Here is a 19,182-nt window from a genome sequence, read left to right as displayed (position 1 = left end):
CATATAGTCCATCACTTTCATCTGCCATTCTTCCAAAGTGGGTAAATCTTGTGTCTTCCAATATTTTGCGATGAGTATTCTTGCTGCTGTTGTGGCATACATGAAAAAAGCTCTATCTTTCTTTGTCACCAATTGGCCGACAATGCCCAAGAGAAAGGCCTCTGGTTTTTTAGAAAAGGTACATTTAAGTACCTTTTTCATTTCATTATAGATCATCTCCCAGAAGGCCTTAATCTTCGGGCATGTCCACCAAAGGTGATAAAAGGTACCTTCAGTCTCTTTACACTTCCAACATTTGTTATCAGGCAAATGATAGATTTTTGCCAGCTTGACTGGGGTCATGTACCACCTGTATACCATTTTCATAATGTTTTCCTTTAAGGCATTACATGCCGTAAATTTTATACCGGTGTTCCATAACCAATCCCAGTCAGCTGACATAATATTATGTCCAACATCCTGAGCCCACTTAATCATTGCCGATTTAACTGTTTCATCCTGTGTATTCCATTTCAACAACAAGTTGTACATTCTAGATAAATTCTTAGTATTGGGTTCTAACAGTTCAGTTTCTAATTTTGATTTTTCCACCTGGAAACCGACTTTCCTGTCCTGTTTAAAAAATTCCATTATTTGGCGGTATTGGAACCAATTTTCTACTTTATGCTTCAATTTCTCCTGACTTTGTAGTTTGAACTTATCTCCATCCTGTTCTAAGATTTCCCAATACTTCGGCCATCCGACCTCCATATTGAGTTTCTTCACTGCTTTAGCCTCCACTGGCGACACCCATCTAGGGGTTTTGTTTTCTAGTAGATCTTTATATCTTATCCAAACATTAAACAATGCTTTTCTGACAATGTGATTTTTAAAGGCACTGTTAACTTTACCATACCAAAGATATGCATGCCAACCAAAGGTGTTATTGAAACCTTCCAGATCCAAGATGTCCGTGTTCTCGAGGAGCATCCATTCTTTGAGCCAGCAAAAAGCTGCTGCCTCATAGTACAATTTTAGGTCCGGCAGGGCAAAACCCCCTCTTTCCTTAACATCTGTCAATATTTTAAATTTAATTCGGGGCTTTTTGCCCTGCCAGACAAATTTCGAGATATCTTTGTGCCACCTCTTAAAACATTCCATCTTATCAATAATCTGCAAGGTCTGAAACAAAAATAACATTCTAGGCAATACATTCATTTTAATTACTGCAATTCGGCCTAACATTGACAGTTTCAAATTTGACCATATTTCTAAATCTTTTTTAATTTCTGACCAGCATTTTTCATAGTTGTCCTTATACAAATTCTGATTCTTAGATGTTAAATAAACCCCTAGGTATTTAACCTTCTTGACCACAGTCAAACCTGTTTCCTCTTGAAATTTCTCCTTTTCCATATCTGTTAGGTTTTTCCCTAAAACTTTGGTTTTTTGCTTGTTCAACTTAAATCCAGCTACCTGGCCAAACTGTTGTATTATTTCTAAAACCCTTTTCGTACTAGTGTTTGGCTCTTGCAAAGTCAATACTAGGTCATCTGCGAACGCTCTTAACTTATAATGTTTAGCTCCGACCTGCACACCTTTGACCTGCTGGTCATTTCTTATCATATTCAGCAACACCTCCAGAACTGAAATAAAAAGTAATGGGGAAATCGGGCACCCCTGTCGTGTTCCTTTTTCTATCTTAAGCTCCTCAGTCACAACATTATTTACAATCAGTTTAGCTTTTTGTTCAGAGTATATTGCAGCCATACCATTCTCAAAACCCTGACCTACCCCCATCCCATGAAGATTCTTCCTCATAAAACTCCAAGAGATATTATCAAAGGCCTTCTCCGCGTCCACAAAGATCAATACTGCCTTGGTGTTTATATTCACCTCTAGCTTCTCCAAAATATCTATTACATTCCTTACATTGTCTGCTAGATGTCTTTTAGGGAGAAAGCCTGCTTGGTCTTTATGAATCTTCTCCATCAAAACTCTTTTAAATCTTTTTGCCAAAATGTCTGCAAAGATTTTGTAATCCACATTAAGCAGGGATATTGGGCGGTAGTTCTTGAGTTGGGTCTTTTCAGTCTCTGACTTTGGTATGAGTGAAATATATGCCTCTTTCCACGATTCAGGTGCCTTTTTTCCCTCAAGGATCTCGTTACAAACTTCTCTTAATGGTTGAGTCAACCATTCCTTCAGCGATTTGTAGTATCTGGAAGTCAGTCCATCTGGTCCCGGAGATTTGCCCAGTTGCATATTCTGAATGGCAGCCTCTATCTCTTGTTCTGAGATTCTCTGGTTCAAGTCCATCTTACTTTGATGAGAGATGTTTTGTAGTCCATATTTTCCGAGAAATTTGTCTATATCTTCTTCATTTTGCGGGCCTTGGGTATAGAGTTTTTTAAAATAGCTTAGAAAGCAATTTCTAATTTCATTGGGTTTGGATATGTTCCTTCCATCCACCTCCAGGCTTGTAACTGTATTTAGTTTCTGCCTTTTCTTCAATTGCCATGCCAAAAGTTTGCCACATTTATTTGCTGATTCAAAAGTCTTTTGCTTCATTTGCCTTATCTTCCATTCAATCTCTTGGTTCATCAATTCCATATATTGTGTTTGGTATAATTTTATCTCTCTTAAAATGTCCTGAGACTTTGGTTTTGTTCTTAATTTCCTCTCACCTTCCTCTATCATTTCCAGAATCTTCTCTTTTTTCTCATTTTGCTTTTTCCTCTTTATTGAGTTTTGTTGAATCAAAAATCCTCTCATCACCGCTTTACTTGCGTCCCAGATCACTCTTTTCTCCACGTCGGTCCTCAAATTTATTTCAAAATAGTCTTTTAGGGTCTTTTGGGCCTTCGTGAGAATCTCCTTATCTCGAAAGAGGGTGTCATTCATTCTCCATCTAAATTGACCAGTTATTGTGAGTTTCATCTCCATCTTCACGGCGTTGTGGTCGGAGCAAGTTTTTGGGCAGATTTCCACTTTCTTGATCTTCGGAGCCATTCCACTAGTAACCCAGATTTGATCGATTCTGGTCCAGGTCATCATTGCTTGGGAGAAAAAGGTTCCCTCTCTCTCCAGAGGGTTCCTTGTTCTCCAAATATCTATCAAGTCCATATTTTCAGTCATTTCGAAAAAAGTCTTAGGGAGTCTCCCTTCTTTGGTGACTGTAAGTCTTTGTGCCTTGTCCATATTAGTGGAGACCACGCCATTCATGTCTCCCATAATTATCATATTGTAGTCCAGATAGTCCATCAGAGTTTCATGAAGTCTCTTAAAGAAGTCGGATTTGCCTTCATTTGGTGCATAAATTCCAACAACTAGGAATTTTTCTCCTTGTACTTGTATCTCCACAGCCAAATATCTCCCTTGTTCATCTTTGAATATCATTTTTGGAGCCCATTTCTCCTTCACATATATTACAACTCCTCTCTTCTTAACTTTGTCTGATGAAATAAATTCTTGTCCTAACCTTTTATTTGAAAGTAATCTCCTGTGGGCTCTGGTTATGTGAGTTTCTTGTAAGCATATCAAGTCCAATTGTTCTCTATTCAATATATGAAATACTTGTCTTCTCTTCAAAGGCCCATTGAGCCCATTACAATTCCAACTGAGGAATTGCAGAGCCATCTTGTTATTTTTCTAAGGCTCCTCCAACAGCTCCAAGTTGTTGCTCTTCTTCTGATGGTAGTGGTTTTTGTCCAAACGGGAGATTCAGGATATCCAATGCTCTCCTCTGTTCTGCAAGTACATCAACAGTCCCCTTCTGTAAGTCCTCCTGGTGTCTTGCCAAAAATTTGTCTTTATCTTGAATTGTCTTTATTTTCACTTTGTTTCCCTTGTAGTCAAATGACAGCCCTTGTGGGAATTCCCACCTGAAACGGATAGCGTTTTTCTTTAATAAAAGGGCTAAGTCCTTGTAGTAGTTTCTTAAGTCCAGAAAATATTTTGGGATGTCTTTAAAGATCTGTGCAGCTGAGTTTCCAATCTGCAAGGCCTTTTCAAAGTGTAGTCCCAATATTTTGTCTCTTTCCTCCTTGGATCTAAGTGTAATCAAGCAGTCTCTCGGAGTCTTTCTGTTTTGCTTCTTACCCAATCTAAAGGCAGTCGTAATTTTGAATTCGTCTTCCTGGAGTTCCCAACAATCCACAAACTCCCGTGTCAAGTATTCCACAAGGTTGTCTCCTTCATTCTCCGGGATCAGTCTTATTTTTAAATTTCTCTCTTTCCTCTGTAACTCCCACAAGGCCAAAGTTGCATCATGCTCATAGACCTTCTTGGCGATCGGCTCTAATTTCTCCTGTGTCTCTCCCGCAGTAGCTTTGGCGTCTTCCGCAATTTGGCGCGTAGTGGCGTTTTCCTCCACCAATTTATTTATAGATTCTGTATTCTGGTTTAGTCTTGCTGAAATTTCTGTTAATTTTAGTGTATTCTCTGAAGTCTGTTTTGTCAGAGACTCCAGAGTTTGATTTATCTTGAGCAAGGCATCTGTCACAGCTTCCATAGAGACGGCTGCTCCTTTGTCTTGTCCTGTTGATGCTGTTGTTCCTGTTGATCCAACTGTTGCGCCTGAGATTGAGCCTCTTTTCTTTATCTGTGACTGTTGCAGCTGTTGTTGTAGTTGTTGCTTGGTCTTGGCCCTTGTGACTATCTCTTCTTGTGCGCCACTCATGTCAAGGTCAGTTCCCACGGGATTTATTCTCCCTTGGAAAATTCCACTGTCTTAGGCCGTGCCGGACTTCACTTTGTCCTCTAGAGGGAGCAAATCAAAATGGCCATAGAGCAAAGATTCCAGATATAAAGACAAAGGAGACTGTCCCAAATGTCCAAAATATAAAAGGGAGATTAACACAGTCAGAAGTCTAGAAGCTTGTTACTTCAAATTGCCACAGTTGCCCTATTTATGCTACTTCTTGTTGTATTGTACAGTAGCCAGGCACTGTGGAAACTTTGTATCAAAGAATCACTTCACAGGGAAAAGTCAGTTCAGTGTACTAAGAAGGCAGACCGTTTCATGCTTTCAAATGAGTGAGACAGCAGAGGTTTTTTACTTCCAATAAATCTTGCAGTTATTGCTCAAATTCACCTCCCCTCTGCCCTGCTAGCTAGAGGGGAGATCAAAGGGTCTGAATGTCCGGTTAAGCTGATCAAAGAGCAAGTTTAAACGGATGCAGGTTTAGAGCTCCGTTGCTTTCGCTTTCATGCAGTCGGGGGGAGGCAGACTTCCTTTGTTTAAATCTCCCCCGTTTTTAGCCCAATTTTTAAAATTTTAAAGGTCCCGATTATATTTCAGCTCTTACTCACGGGGATTCAGTCCAGATTTTCTTTTCAGGAAGGAATCGGCGCTCTCCGCTTATGGCGACGCGGCTTCACTTCGCAGGCTGGGTAGCGACTCTCAGCACCGCGCTCACTCCCGATGTCGATCCGTAGCCTTTAAAAAGGCTCTTTCACGGTACCGGGGGGCGCAAAGGTGCCCACCGAGTCTCCTTGTTCTCAGGCTTCAGCGCCTGGGATTTTAGGGGTCCCCCGCTTGCCGTAGCGGGTAAGACCCGAACTTGCGAAGCAGTCCTTCTCCGGAGCTCGGAGCTAGGACCGCCATTAAGCGCTGGCACCGACCGGAAGTCCAAAATTAAAACAAATGTTATTTCCTGATGAATAGCCTTTGGACTATAATGTAACTTAAATAGAAAACTATCTTTAGAAAGATTTTTCCTCCAAAAGCATTTTATTTTAAAAATCCAATTTAAATTTAAAAAATCCGATTTAAATAAAAAAGCCATTATTAATATTTTTTAAAATCATTAATTTTTATCCACCCTGACCTCTTTAAGATATTGCAACCCAATATTGCTTGATGGCTCTTGAGATCAGGGGGTAAATTTTCATATAAATTTTCATACCGTTTGGTGGCTTTTTGAATCAAGCTGGCAGAGAGAACCTTTCAAAACTGCACTGATTCTTTGGTTTCTTAGAATTCTTGAACAACACCGAGTACGAGGTTGCTAATTTACAATATTTAGAATCCATCTTTTAGGGGGAAATAACCTTGCAAGGCAGTTCCCAAAAAAGATTTTAAATACGTGTTATGAATCGAAATTAAAAAATTACAAAAATTATCTTAAGAACCATCAGTGTCCCCTGAAAAATATATACAAGGATGGTGTATCATTACAATTACATGCAACAAGATAATACTACCGATGTTTCAATGCAGTGTGTCCAAGTAGTGTACATTTTGAATTTCTTTGAATTGTATGATTTTTGAATATATTATATGTAAAATTCTATTTTAAAAACAACATGAACCATAAATAACCATAAAAACAGTTACAGATAGGTAGCCGTGTTGGTCTGCCATAGTCAAAATAAAAAAGTTCCTTCCAGTAGCACCTTAAAGACCAACTAAGTTAGTTCTTGGTATGAGCTTTCGTGTGCATGCACACTTCTTCAGATACAGTGTATCTGAAGAAGTGTGCATGCACACGAAAGCTCATACAAAGAACTAACTTAGTTGGTCTTTAAGGTGCTACCATAAAAACAGTATCACCCAGCATAATGTAATTTAAAACCAATTAAGCCATAAACATGCCATTCAGATACCAGTACGGCCATTCAATTACAGTGGTACCTCGGGTTAAGTACTTAATTCGTTCCGGAGCTCCATTCTTAACCTGAAACTGTTCTTAACCTGAAGCACCACTTTAGCTACTGGGGCCTCCCACTGCCGCTGCGCTGCCGCCATGAGATTTCTGTTCTCATCCTGAAGCAAAGTTCTTAACCCGAGGTACTATTTCTGGGTTAGCGGAGTCTGTAACCTGAAGCGTCTGTAGGTACCACTGTACTGGTAAAAAGATCAACAGGAACCCAGGGCTTGTTTAGGAAAAAAAGCAAACTGAAAGAAATAAGTCTTTACTGCCCATCTGGAAGCTTGTAAAAATGTCTAGCAGAAGGGACAAAATTTTAAAGGAGGAACATATGGCAACCCTAGACATGGGTTTAAAAAATGATCAAAAATAATGGATATTGAACCAAAAATGTAGGTCACTGGCCACAGTCAAACATGATTGCTGCCCCATAAAATGTGAAACTCCCTTAAGAGAACTCATGGATGAAAACATCGCATTGTCTTTATGCCCAACTTGTGGTTGGCCACTGTATGAAACAGGATCCTGGATGAGATGAAGGTCTGATCTTAGGTTCTCAGTTCCCAACTTGCAAAATAGAAATATTACAGACTTACTTCACAGTTAAGTGAACACTGCTTTTTCCTCCTTCTGGTGGGGCCTCTTGCACCTTTCAAAGCAGCATCACAAACTAGGAGCAGAAATGAAACAGATTAAGCTTTCTCCCTTTTGCTGTGTTATGTTTCCATCCCACCTGATCACTAGAAGAACTTGTAACCAAGAGCATCAACTTTCCCTTTTCCTTTTATAACACATCTGTGATGGCCTGGGATTTGGACTCGGAGGCTGAACCTGAAGAATCCCAGCACAGAAGTCCCCGCCTCCAGAACCAGCTGATCCAGGGCTGGGGCTTGAGCCTGAAGGGTCCTCACCTGTGCTGGGTCCTCAGGTGCAGGCATCAGCTGAGTCTGCTCTGGCTCCTGAGGTGATGGAGGACCCATTGCCTGCAGGTGCTCCACTCTCAGCCCCGTCAGAGGAAGCTGAGGTTGCCTCTGGGTCTGGTAACCCTCCAGCCTCTCCTGAGCTGCAGAGGCTCAGGGCAGAGAGGCGGAGGGAACTAAGTTCCCACGGGAGGAAGGAGTGCTCACCTCCAGACCAGGAGAGGCGAGTCACTTGTGGACCGGGGCCGCCCTATGGTTCGGGGCAGATAAAAGCCAGTCCCAGTCCCAGGTTGCGGGAGCAACATTGTTGGTAGCCTGTTCCTGCCTGCACCCTGTCCTGCTCTTCTGCCGAAGCTCCTGACCTCACCCGACTCCCTGCCTTGGACCCAGTTACAGCTTTGACGGACAGCCTCCATACCGCACCCTCGACCGTGGACTGGACTCGGACCTCACCGCACGGTTAACCCTCGGGACCAGCACAACATCTGAGCCTGAGGGCAGGGACTGTCTTGATCCATAAGCTATTCTGGGGGCTTCCAGGGAAGTGGAAGTGCAGGGAAAAAGATAAATAAAGTACCCCCCCCCCAAAGATCTCCAAGCTCAAGGCAGAACACAATAGTTCACATACCCTCATTTGAGTTATATTTTTATTTATTCCATTCATTACCGCCTTTTATCAGAAGATCCCAGGTCGGTGTACAACATTAAGAACATGCTTTGGCTTATGAACGTAATCCGTTCCAGAAGACTGTCCAATTTCCGAAACATTTGAAAACTGAAAACGCAGTATGGAAGCCTCAAAATGGAAAAATTAATACGAAAAACTCAATACGGAAGCCGCCTCGGGAGTTCAACTTCTGAGGTGCGTTCGAAAACGGAAGCAGTTACTTCCGGGTTTTCGGCGTTCCGAGTTCCGAAACGTTTGTCAATGGAGACGTTCGAAAACCAAGGTTCCACTGTAATAATAATTAAAAAAGCATAACGATATGACGGAACAGTTATTAATAAAATAATCATTTTAGCAGATAATAAAGGATAAAATAAACAATAATAAAATAATCAGCAGTTAATAAAATAAATGATAAAATAAATAATAACAATTAATAAAATAACCATTTTAGCAGTTATATGATAAAATAAATAATGATAAAATAATTAATAAAACAATCATTTTAGCAGTTAATTAATTAAATAATGAAATAACTAATAACAAAATAACAATAATCATTTTAGCAGTTAATAAAATAAACAATAATAGAATTAATAAAATAATACGGATAATAAATAAAATAACAGTTAATAAAATAATCATATTAACATACCCCCCCCCAGCTTTAACAGGCCTCACAACAACCCTGCAAAGTAGGCCAGGCCAAGAAGTGATGGGGAGGGAGGAGAGAGTAAAATAAATACCTATTAAGCGCTTCTATGCTTTTAACAGTTGTGTGAAAGAGGAAAGTGGGGGGGGGGGGCGCGTGTTAGACAGACAGGGAGAGGCCATAAAGCTTCACCTGTTGAATCCCTGCCTGGCACAACAAGGTGAGCCCAACCTCGCAGGGCTGTTGTGTGAGAGGAAGTGCGAGATTGAAGCCCTTTGGAAACCAAAGCTTTTGCCGCTGTAACAGACCCGGGGGTATCGCCCTCACAGAGCGGAGCCCAAAGCGGCGCCTGCCCCTCGCCCTACCTGCGGGCAAGTCCCGCACAGGCGGTGAAGGCCCCTCCGTGGAAGGTTTCAATCCTCGCCTCAACCACCTTAACCAATCCCAGAGAAGATTGTAGTCAACCCCGCCCGGCGGAGCCAATGACCACTTTCGTTTCATCCCGCTTTCCAGACCGGATTGGAGGTTACCATGGGCAACCCGAAGCCTTCTGCCAGAGGGCGCCGCGGCTTTTCGGGAACGCGCCGGCTGATTGGCTCAGGGGACGAAGGGGAGCGCGCTCTGAACCAATCGGCTTCTCGCCTTCTGCCCGCCGGCCTCCCCCGTCGGAACAAGAGCCGTCGCTCCCGACGTGAGTCGCGCAGAATCAAACTGCCGCTCCGCTGTCCAAGGGCATGTTAATTGCATTTAAATAGATGCCGGTTTTTTCCCCAAAACTGTCAAATTAGCTAGCGCTGGGGATGAGCTAAAAATAAGGATAACGAGAAGCCCTTCCGCAAGAAAGTGGCAAAGTTATTCCGAATTTGTGACCCATTTTTACTGTATAAACACAATGAGGGTTTAACTCCGCCTTTCCCCATGGTGCCCAAGATCACGGACAATAAAATGTGTGAGAGCTTGTCTACTTTTAAAATTTTCACTTTTGATCTTTTTCTCCTACTTCTTTATTTTCTCTTTATTGTTTTTTCTTATATCTTTCATTATCTTTCATTTCTCCTCTTTATTTTGAATAGTATTTTATAGAGGTATAAATATAAATAACTAAATATGAAAAGAGACAAAATATTTTCTAGTTATTTTCTTGGTTATATGTATTTTCTCTTTCTTGTGTCTTTTCTTTTTTTGCATATTTGTATATGTGTGACACTGAAATAGGGGGTTATTCTTCTTATTATTTTTTATTTTAATGTTCCTATTGTAGCAAAGCCCAATACAGTACTGAGGGCATAGCGCAGATCCACAAATATGAAAAGTGAAAAGCGCTGAAAGTGCTCAATTCTGCCCCCAACTTTGATTTCCTAAAAAAAAGCTCAACAAACTAATTCATTTTGGGGGCAAAGGTGGTGGGTGGTGCAGAGGTGAAATAGTGGTATATGCACATGTATCTCTGCATTTTCTCTGCTAAAAACTTTTTTTTATAGAGGAAAACATTCCTATGCTTGTCATGCTTGTGGTATTTTGAACATTAAGAGAAGATCCAAAATAGAAACACTTGTAATATCAACTTGCGACTAATTTACCATCTGTCCTTTTCCTCCCCCCCCTTTTTTTCTCTTTTCCCAGATTTGCTAAGGGACTGCAGTATCTGGATTTCTGTTTTCTTTAAAAGTCCAGCAGCGTCAGTAAGAAACGAAGATAGTGTCTGTGTGAGCTCAGTCTTGCTTTTGCCTCATGTTGACATATCCCCCAGCAGACAGCTTTAAAAGGGCATTAAACACATTTGTGATGCAGGGCTGGAGGGGGTGTGTGTGCAAGAGGGCCATTGGGCTCAGCGTGGGTGGGTGTGCAGAATTTTAGACAATTGCTGATTTGTTGGCATTTAATAAGTTTCTCAGCTTATTTATAGGCACAGGAGACCCAAATGTGACATGAGCTCTCAGCTTCGTGCTGCAAGTTTAAGCAAATAAAGAGGATACGATTTGGTAAAAGTCATAGCTTTTTTTTTGTTAGCTGATACAAATTTGGTCATATTAAACCAGGGGTAGGCAACCTAAGGCCCATGGGCCAGATGTGGCCCAATCGCCTTCTCAATCCGGCCCGCGGACAGTCTGGGAATCAGCATGTTTTTACAGGAGTAGAATGTGTCCTTTTATTTAAAATGCATCTCTGGATTATTTGTGGGGCATAGGAATTCGTTCATTTTTTTCTTCAAAATATAGTCCGGCCCACCACATAGTCTGAGGGACAATGGACCGGCCCACGGCTGAAAAAGGTTGCTGACCCCTGTACTAAAGGGTTTTCAAAATGTTTATGATATATACAAATATATAATCCCTGATGGCAGAAGATTAGACACAAAATTTAGTGTGTCATCTTTTTTAAAAAATGTTATTATAGCTAGGGGTCTCATAAGCTGGAAGGGGCCCTGGGTCTCTATGAACTTCTTAGAGGGCCTGCATTCATACAAGATAAGACTAATAATAATAATAATAATAATAATAATAATAATAATAATAAATACTATTACAATTTGTATACAACAGCAAGAAGGCTATTTATCCTCATGCCTTACTTGTGAACTTCCTGAAGGCATCTGGCTGGTTATTGTGGAAGCTGGAAGGGATATCCATGCTAAACAGAAAGCAATGGATATGAAGAGATTTAACAGATGCCCTCTAAAATCCTTCAGTGCAAAGAGGTTTCAGAGATTGTCTAGGTTTCCATTATTTTCCAGGAGTGGCTTGTCAGTCTTTCTGGACACCCTACCCTCACCCCAAACCATGTTCTAGAACCCAGTGTCTCTCTCCGCCACACTCATATTCATACATTTCCTCTGTGTTCCATAACACAGGATTTTACAACACAGGGAATTAAGCTTTTCCAGATTCGAAACAGAGTTGGGAGGCGAAGAGGTGGGTGAGAGGGGAAAAAATGGTGATGGAATTGAACTGGAAAAAGAAGTTAGGGCAAATTACAGCTGCCTGACCTTTCTGAAACACCACTAACTTGGAGGAGAACATGCAGATGGGAAAGGTCATAGCAACCCAGAGACAGAGGGCAGGGAATGTGAATAACACAATCCTTGCTTCTCTTTCCATAAATCAGCATTTGCAGTCCAGATCCAGGTGTGCCGCAGCAAGACAGGAATGCAGATTCCATCCCATAGTAAGAAAGAGAATGTAGGAGGGGAAAAATAATACAATCAGGCTTAGGAACCATGCCGTAGGATGACCTCCCATTAACCCAAATGGTGTGGTTTTTTTAAAGCACCTTTGAAAATATTTGACCTTTTAACCAAATGGCAATAAAGGAGGGCACAGGAGAGAAAAGCATCTTAGAAATTTGCGAGGGCGTCTCAGCCATGAACCGTAAATAATCGCTAGCTCAAGGTAAGTATGCCTTTCCTGAATGATCATTGAGGAGTGGAAATATTCTGTGGAGGACTCACCACAAAATGGACCTTCCCTAATGTATCGCCTGTGTTTCTTTGATCAATATTACTGACATCACAGACTGAGTGACCCTACCCTCGATTTCTAACCCCCCAAAATGGCCCAGGTAGTAGATGGGAGGAAAGACTTCCGGAGAGTGCACCAGTCAGTGTAGCCATTGTGGGGATATATTAATAAATAGCCTGACTTGGTATTAGGCTGCTTAGATTGCTGGTTGTTAGTGTGGTTTCTTTGTCCTACTCTGAAGAAACCCTCAATTTCAGGGGTGGGGCACCTGATCTGGCTGGCGAACCAGATCATAATCTCTCCTACCCCTCGGGGGCCAAATTTGACAGGTGGACATGGCTGGACACCTGTCAATCGGCTCACCTCACAATGAAATCACATGATGCTGGGACTTCAAAGCACCACGCAGGGTCTTGCACGATGCCCTGGAACACTGCTGACCAGCAGGCTTGAAATCATTGGATGGGTGGTGACTGGTATATATTTATGCAGACATTTGTATTAATGCATTCATTTTGTATGTTTTAGCTTGCTGTGCACATCTTAGATGGTATTTGTTGTTATTTAGTCGTTTAGTCGTGTCCGAGTCTTTGTGACCCCATGGACCAGAGCACGCCAGGCACTCCTGTCTTCCACTGCCTCCCGCAGTTTGGTCAAACTCATGCTTGTAGCTTTGAGAACACTGTCCATCCATCTCATCCTCTGTCGTCCCCTTCTCCTTGTGCCCTCAATCTTTCCCAACATCAGGGTCTTTTCCAGGGAGTCTTCTCTTCAAAGTATTGGAGCCTCAGCTTCAGGATCTGTCCTTTCAGTGAGCACTCAGGGCTGATTTCCTTAAGGATGGATAGGTTTGATCTTCTTGCAGTCCATGGGACTCTCAAGAGTCTCCTCCAGCACCATAATTCAAAAGCCTCAATTCTTTGGCGATCAGCCTTCTTTATGGTCCAGCTCTCACTTCCATACATCACTACTGGGAAAACCATAGCTTTAACTATACGGACCTTTGTCGGGCAAGGAGATGTCCCTGCTTTTTAAGATGCTGTGTATATATATGGAAATGGTCTAAGTTAACAAAATAATAAATATTATTACTGTCATTATGCACCAGGTTTCTGGGTGCTGACCAAACTCACCTTAGGCCTTACCAGGGTTGCTCCATCACACCAAGGATTCTGCACCATGCCATGCACTGGCATTGGAGCAGGCTGCTTCCAGCTCTGTGAAATTCATTTCATCTAAAGCAGCTGCCAAACATCCATTAAGCAGGAAACAATTTATAGCCCCTACTGAGTGGATCTGCCAGAACTTCATAAGACGTGCCCTTAGGTGCCTAGTTCCCAGTAAATGCTAATATTACGACAGCTTCCAGAATAAGGCTTTACTTTGTGAAAGTGAAAGATTGTTTTGACCTTTTGCAAGTTTACCCAGGCAGTGAATTTCTCTGTTGGACATCCAGTTCTTCTTGCAGTTTCTCCCCCCCTTTTTTTTGTTGTTGTTCTAAGACCTGTTCCAAAATGGAGCATCTCTGATTTCTTAGGCTATGTGCACATTACCATTTATTCTGGCTCCAGTGTGCTTCCACCACTGCTGTTTAAAGCTGAGTACACATGATGCTAGCCACGATCCACCTCTATCCACTCGTTTCGTGAGTAATACTGTTTACTGATGTGTTTTCCTTCAACTTCCATCTGATTTTAAAACTTAAATAATTTTTATTAAATTTTCCATTTTAACAATCCAATCAAATCGCATTATGTATTCCAAATTATACAAATACATATCATATAGTCCAAATATTCTGCCAAATTATAAATTTTTGTTGGGGCTTCCCATGCTTCCAGTTCAGTTGGGTTCTAATCATCTTATGTTTCTACTGTCTTGAGTTTCCAATATTTTGTTCTTTAAATCTTCCTGTTGTTATCCTTCCTTCTTTTGTGGCTTCTGAGCTGTTTCCACAGGTGAGTTGAAATAAACCATAATGTGCTTCTGTGTGAAATTTGTATGACTCTCTCTCTTTTTTTTTTTTTGCAGCTGGTAAGTCTATTATTTGCAGAATGTCCTCACACACTGGTGTTTATGCCGAATCAATCCAAAGTCCTTCTGTGGTGGCAGGTGCCACCTGATTTTAAAACTTAAGCTATGGTTAAGCTGAGGTGTACATTTTAGACATTCGCTGCACATGTGCAGTTGATGTCTTCACTGAGGGTGCATTCAGTTGTGGGGAACATGACAGAGTTATTCCGCCTGGCCTTTGGCTTGGAGCCAATTTGATTCCCTCCCTCCCTCTCTTTCTTTTGTCTTTTCCTTCTCCTCCTGCGATGAGGCTACATTTTAATATTTTAATGTTTCGATATTTTAATGTTGTATTTTAATTTTGTTTTTAAGTTGTAATCATTCAACTTGTTTTTATTATTGCTTGTAAGCCACTCTGAGCCCGGCCTTGGCTGGGGAGGGCGGGGTATAAATAAAAATTATTATTATTATTATTATTATTATTATTATTATTATTATTATTATTCCTGATTATAATGCTAGTGCTTTTGTCCCAGGTTCTAATGTTCCTTTCACACTCCAGTACCTGTTGAGTTATGGAACTGTGGCTACTTGACAGATACACCAACAGGTTTCACTAAATTTCACTCACACCTCTGGATGTGACACAACAATGAATGACACTGGGCAACACCACTACTCTCCCCAATTTCTGCACATGTGTGCTTCCATTACCACATGATTCTCCCATGAAAAGAAGCAGGAAAGAACTATGTGCTGGAGAGATTTCTGAACATGTACCATTTTATTCTATCTTGTGGCCACGGCCAAGCGATGGAATCATGAAATACCTGCAAAGCAAAGTAATTACTAAGAAGAATCAACACAGCCATGCATCTTTTCTTGAAATAACAGCAGCTGATGTTGCAACTAAACAGAAGCACTGTGGTGACAGAAAATAGAAAATGATGTTGCCATTTCTAACAAAGCAGAATAAATGCAACATTAACACAACTTGTACACATTTGCGTTTTAAAATGGCATTTCACAGCTGTTGCTTGATGCTTTTGCACATAGAAACCTTTCCATCTGATTTATCCCCAGCATTGAATTCATAATATTCAAGCCCACAGCGCAGCTCTCTTTGTCTTGAACTATGAATCAGTCAGTACAGCACTGATCAATTTTATTTAACAGTTTTAATTTTATTCTTTTCCAGTCTATGCCAAAATCAGGGCATGTACCCTTATCCGTGGATGGGTGAATCCCATGGAATGTACCTAATACTGTGCAATAAGTAAGCTACACTAAGAAGAGATTTGAACCCAGCGTGAGAGCTTAACACCGTCTACTACACTACACAGACTCTAATATAAACATGAACCCATTTTCAACCCTCAAACAAATCCCAACCAAGGAACCTTGAGAACTATCGCTCTACGAAAAGAAACCTGTGACAACTTAATCTGATTCATAGTGGTCTAAGTTTGCATTATAGATGAGACGCCAAATCACTTTCTTTGCATTTTGTAGGATGAGTGATGTGAATGCAAAATTCAAACCAGCTAGAGGTTTTGCTTTGAATCTCTTTAGCTCCCCCAATCCCAGCTCACCCTACCAGTTTTGTACTCTGCATCAGAAACATCCATTCTTTCAGATAAGAAGGCATCAAAGGTGATTCTGGTGTCATGCGTGAAAACACCCTTGATTTTGTGTGTCCGCCAACTTTATGCTCAAGCCAAGAGTACTGAGAGCTGATCCCTGGCTGAGCTCATCAGGTCACAACACCTGGAGATTTTGCATGTCTTCTTTTAACAGCAGGGAAAGATTATGCAGCACATCAAGGTTGGCCTTACCAACCAGCAGAGAGAGGCTGTAAGGTGCATCAGTGAGGTGTTGGAGGACAGAGCACAGCCTGCCTTACACCCCCCAAAATAGCCTGCAACTTCTGGGAGCACTGTTCCCTTCCAACCTGTTTCAGTAGCCCATCTGGGGCAATTCTGGTCCAGTCTACTGGATTCAATCACATAGGGCTCATCCAGGCTTCTTTTTGCATGGCCCTTTCCAGGCACAGGTCTGTGCTTTAAAGCTCCGTGTCTGAGTGGGTTTTTTTTTGTCTTGATGCTTTCTCCGGGAAAACCAGCGTTTTATCATTGAATCAAAGCAAACAGCAATCTCCGGGAAACCTGGGACTCAGCTACATTAGGAAAGAAACAGCAATTTGAATGCACTATAAACATGCAACACCAGATGGCGCCAGAGAGCAGGAAATTTTTGAACACTATTTTCAATACGGATTTTCTTTTTCTTTTGTTATAACGATCTAACTTTTAACTTATTTATAGCACACCCCCCCCCCCGTGTGTAGATCCACCCTTGATTACTGTTTGCTCTAATTAGTGGTAAAATGTGGATTTCTCCAGGAGGAGGCAGGGAGACACACTTAGACACAGAGGTTTAAAGCCCAGACCTATGCCACCCAGAGACAGCATCTGGGTGAGCCTGCAGATAGGCACATTTGGGTTGTGCAATGAAACCTGATTTGGAACTATTGTGCAAGAAACCTGCTTCCCCACAAAGATTGGACTTTTTGCTGAAAGGAAAGTTATGGGGAAATGCACTGGAAGGTGTGGGATAATGCGATGTCCTCTAATCCCATCCAGAAACAAATCAAGGTGAGCAGTCACTAAATAGCTAACATCACCTAGCCTCCCTGCAAACAAATCAGGATGAATCATCAAATAAGTCATCTGGAAGCAACCGCAGTCAGGTTCTATATGTGGAATTGGGGTAGACTTCATAATAGCAGTTTTACTTGTTTTAGCAGGTGGGAGTGTAAAATGGGGAAGATCATGGTGGAGACTACATTATTTTTTATCTCTGCGGAGATGTACAATATCTGACTTGCAACCTGGCGAACTGTACCGTTAGAGGTAGAGAGAGCTAGCTAGGGGGATATTACATTGCTTACCTAAACAAGGTGGCCTTGTGTCTGATTTTGTGGAGGACAGTCCTCTATTTGAAAAGCTGTTAAGTGACAATTCTCTGCTCAAAACCTTGTCTGGTCCAAGTCTGGTATGAAAGAAAACGAACCCTAAAAGGAGTGTCCAGGAGGAGCCTTGAAGCTGCCTGCTAACAGCACCTGTGCTTCAGCCTGAGAAGGCTCCCGGGGGTGGATCTACACACAGGGGGGGGGACACTATAAATAAGTCAGAAATTAGATTGTTATAACAAAAGGGGGGGGGGGAACCTTATGGAAAACCGTGTTTAAAAATTCCCTGCTCTCTGGCGCCACCTGGTATTGCATGTTTATAGCGCATTCAAATCGTTGTTTCTTTGCTAATGTAGCTGAGTCCCAAATCTCCTGGTCACAGTCTTCTCTGGCAAGATGAATTCTACATTTGAATTGCTTGGCATGAGTGTAGCCAGGATTTATGTTGGGGGGTGGGCAGGCTTTATGTTAGGGGGAGCAAAACCTCAGTTTGTTAAGTATTTTTTTAAATTGATGTACTTGATTGGGGGGAGGGTGCAGCTGCCCCCCCCGGCTATGCCCATGGCGCTCAAGTGCAGAATCCCGACAGCCCGCCCACTTCCTCCATTTTGTTTCTGCTCCCACGCTGCCGAGGCGTTCCAAACACGGAATCTCAATCAGCGCAAGGTGATCAGAAAGCCGCTTGAATACTGTGCGAAGGATGCTTTAATTAACAGGAATTGTATGGGAAGAAAGTGGGCTGGACAAAAATAGCAAATTGCATTGTTATTGCCTAAGCTGCTTCCATTCAGGGGAACCACTTTTGATGCCCAACAGGAAGGTGAGGGTGGGGGAGAGAGAGAAAGGGGAAAAAATCCATTGTGCAATGCTAGAAAGCTCTGTTCTGGTTACTTTTTCGTTTTAATAAACCTTTTCCCATAGTCTTGAGTTTTTCCCCGTGATGTAGAGCTGACAAAATGAGGCTGGAGGGCCGGAAATCAAACCAGCGAAGCTTCTCCTGGCTCTTATTGTGTCTGATGAAAGCAATCTTAATATTGGGATGGGGAGGGGCTCCCGGCGAGAGCTCAAAGTCAAGCAAAAGTTCTCTGCTCTTCCTCCGAGCCTTGATTTCTTTGTTCTTGCTGGCTATCTGAAGATCTTGAAGAATGACAAGGCATTAAGCATTTTATTATGGAGGGAGGGAATATTGTGGGGCATCGCATGGATTCTTCGGCAAGGCTAGGCAGGAGAAAATGACAGGCCAGACCAGAATAACAGGCCACATTCCCCCAACCTGGTGCCCTCAAGATATTTTGGACTGCAACTCTCATGTTCCCCAGCTGGGGAGGAAGAGTGTTTTCAGGGAAGGTGAGGCAGCCAGAACCACCATATGGCTGTTTTAATGCAGTTGTTTTAATTTAATGTAGTTTTGTTTTAATTACGGGTAGCTGTATTGTCTGCACTAATGATGGGTAGCTGTTCATTTACAATTGGCTTTATCCTTGTTATTTTGCTGTTTTATTTGTGAACTGTCTTGGTCTTCTTAAAATAAACAGTGGAAAAACAACAACAACAACAACAACAACAACAACAACAACAACAACAACAACAACAACAATCTTGAAGAACTGACTCCATCCAAGTTCCAGAATGCCCCCCCCCCAAAAAAACACCAAACTCTGACACAACAGGGATGTCTGAAGGACCTTCTTGCCCTGAGGGGCGAGGGATGGAGAAGAAGCAGTAACAGTTTTTTACTAAATGCAAAAGTTGTCTTTTCCATTCTTTTGTAACTTTTTTTTTTATAGTGATGCTTCTTGGAATGATCTTATGTAAATTGCTTTGTGAGGTCTGACTGAAAAAAGGTGTATAAATGCTATATATAAATAA

At 41.7% G+C, this 19,182-nt stretch overlaps 2 long non-coding RNA genes across 2 annotated transcripts in view; both read right to left on the bottom strand.

Annotated features, from left to right (window-relative positions):
- Positions 1 to 19,182, bottom strand: part of LOC310695854 — a 255,022-nt gene that overhangs the window by 204,960 nt on the left and 30,880 nt on the right. The gene's annotated exons all lie outside the window — the stretch shown is intronic.
- LOC310695831 lies at positions 7,229 to 9,337 on the bottom strand. Its single transcript, XR_014520250.1, has 3 exons — positions 9,064 to 9,337; positions 8,220 to 8,508; positions 7,229 to 7,302 (listed from the first exon to the last, which is right to left on the bottom strand). It is a non-coding gene; the product is annotated as an uncharacterized lncRNA (long non-coding RNA).

The sequence above is a fragment of the Podarcis liolepis genome (assembly GCF_965112155.1).
Source record: "Podarcis liolepis genome assembly, chromosome: 16".
NCBI classification, from domain to species: domain Eukaryota; kingdom Metazoa; phylum Chordata; class Lepidosauria; order Squamata; family Lacertidae; genus Podarcis; species Podarcis liolepis.
The sequence above is the reverse complement of the archived record's forward strand: the minus strand, read 5'-3'. Positions and strand labels throughout refer to the sequence as shown.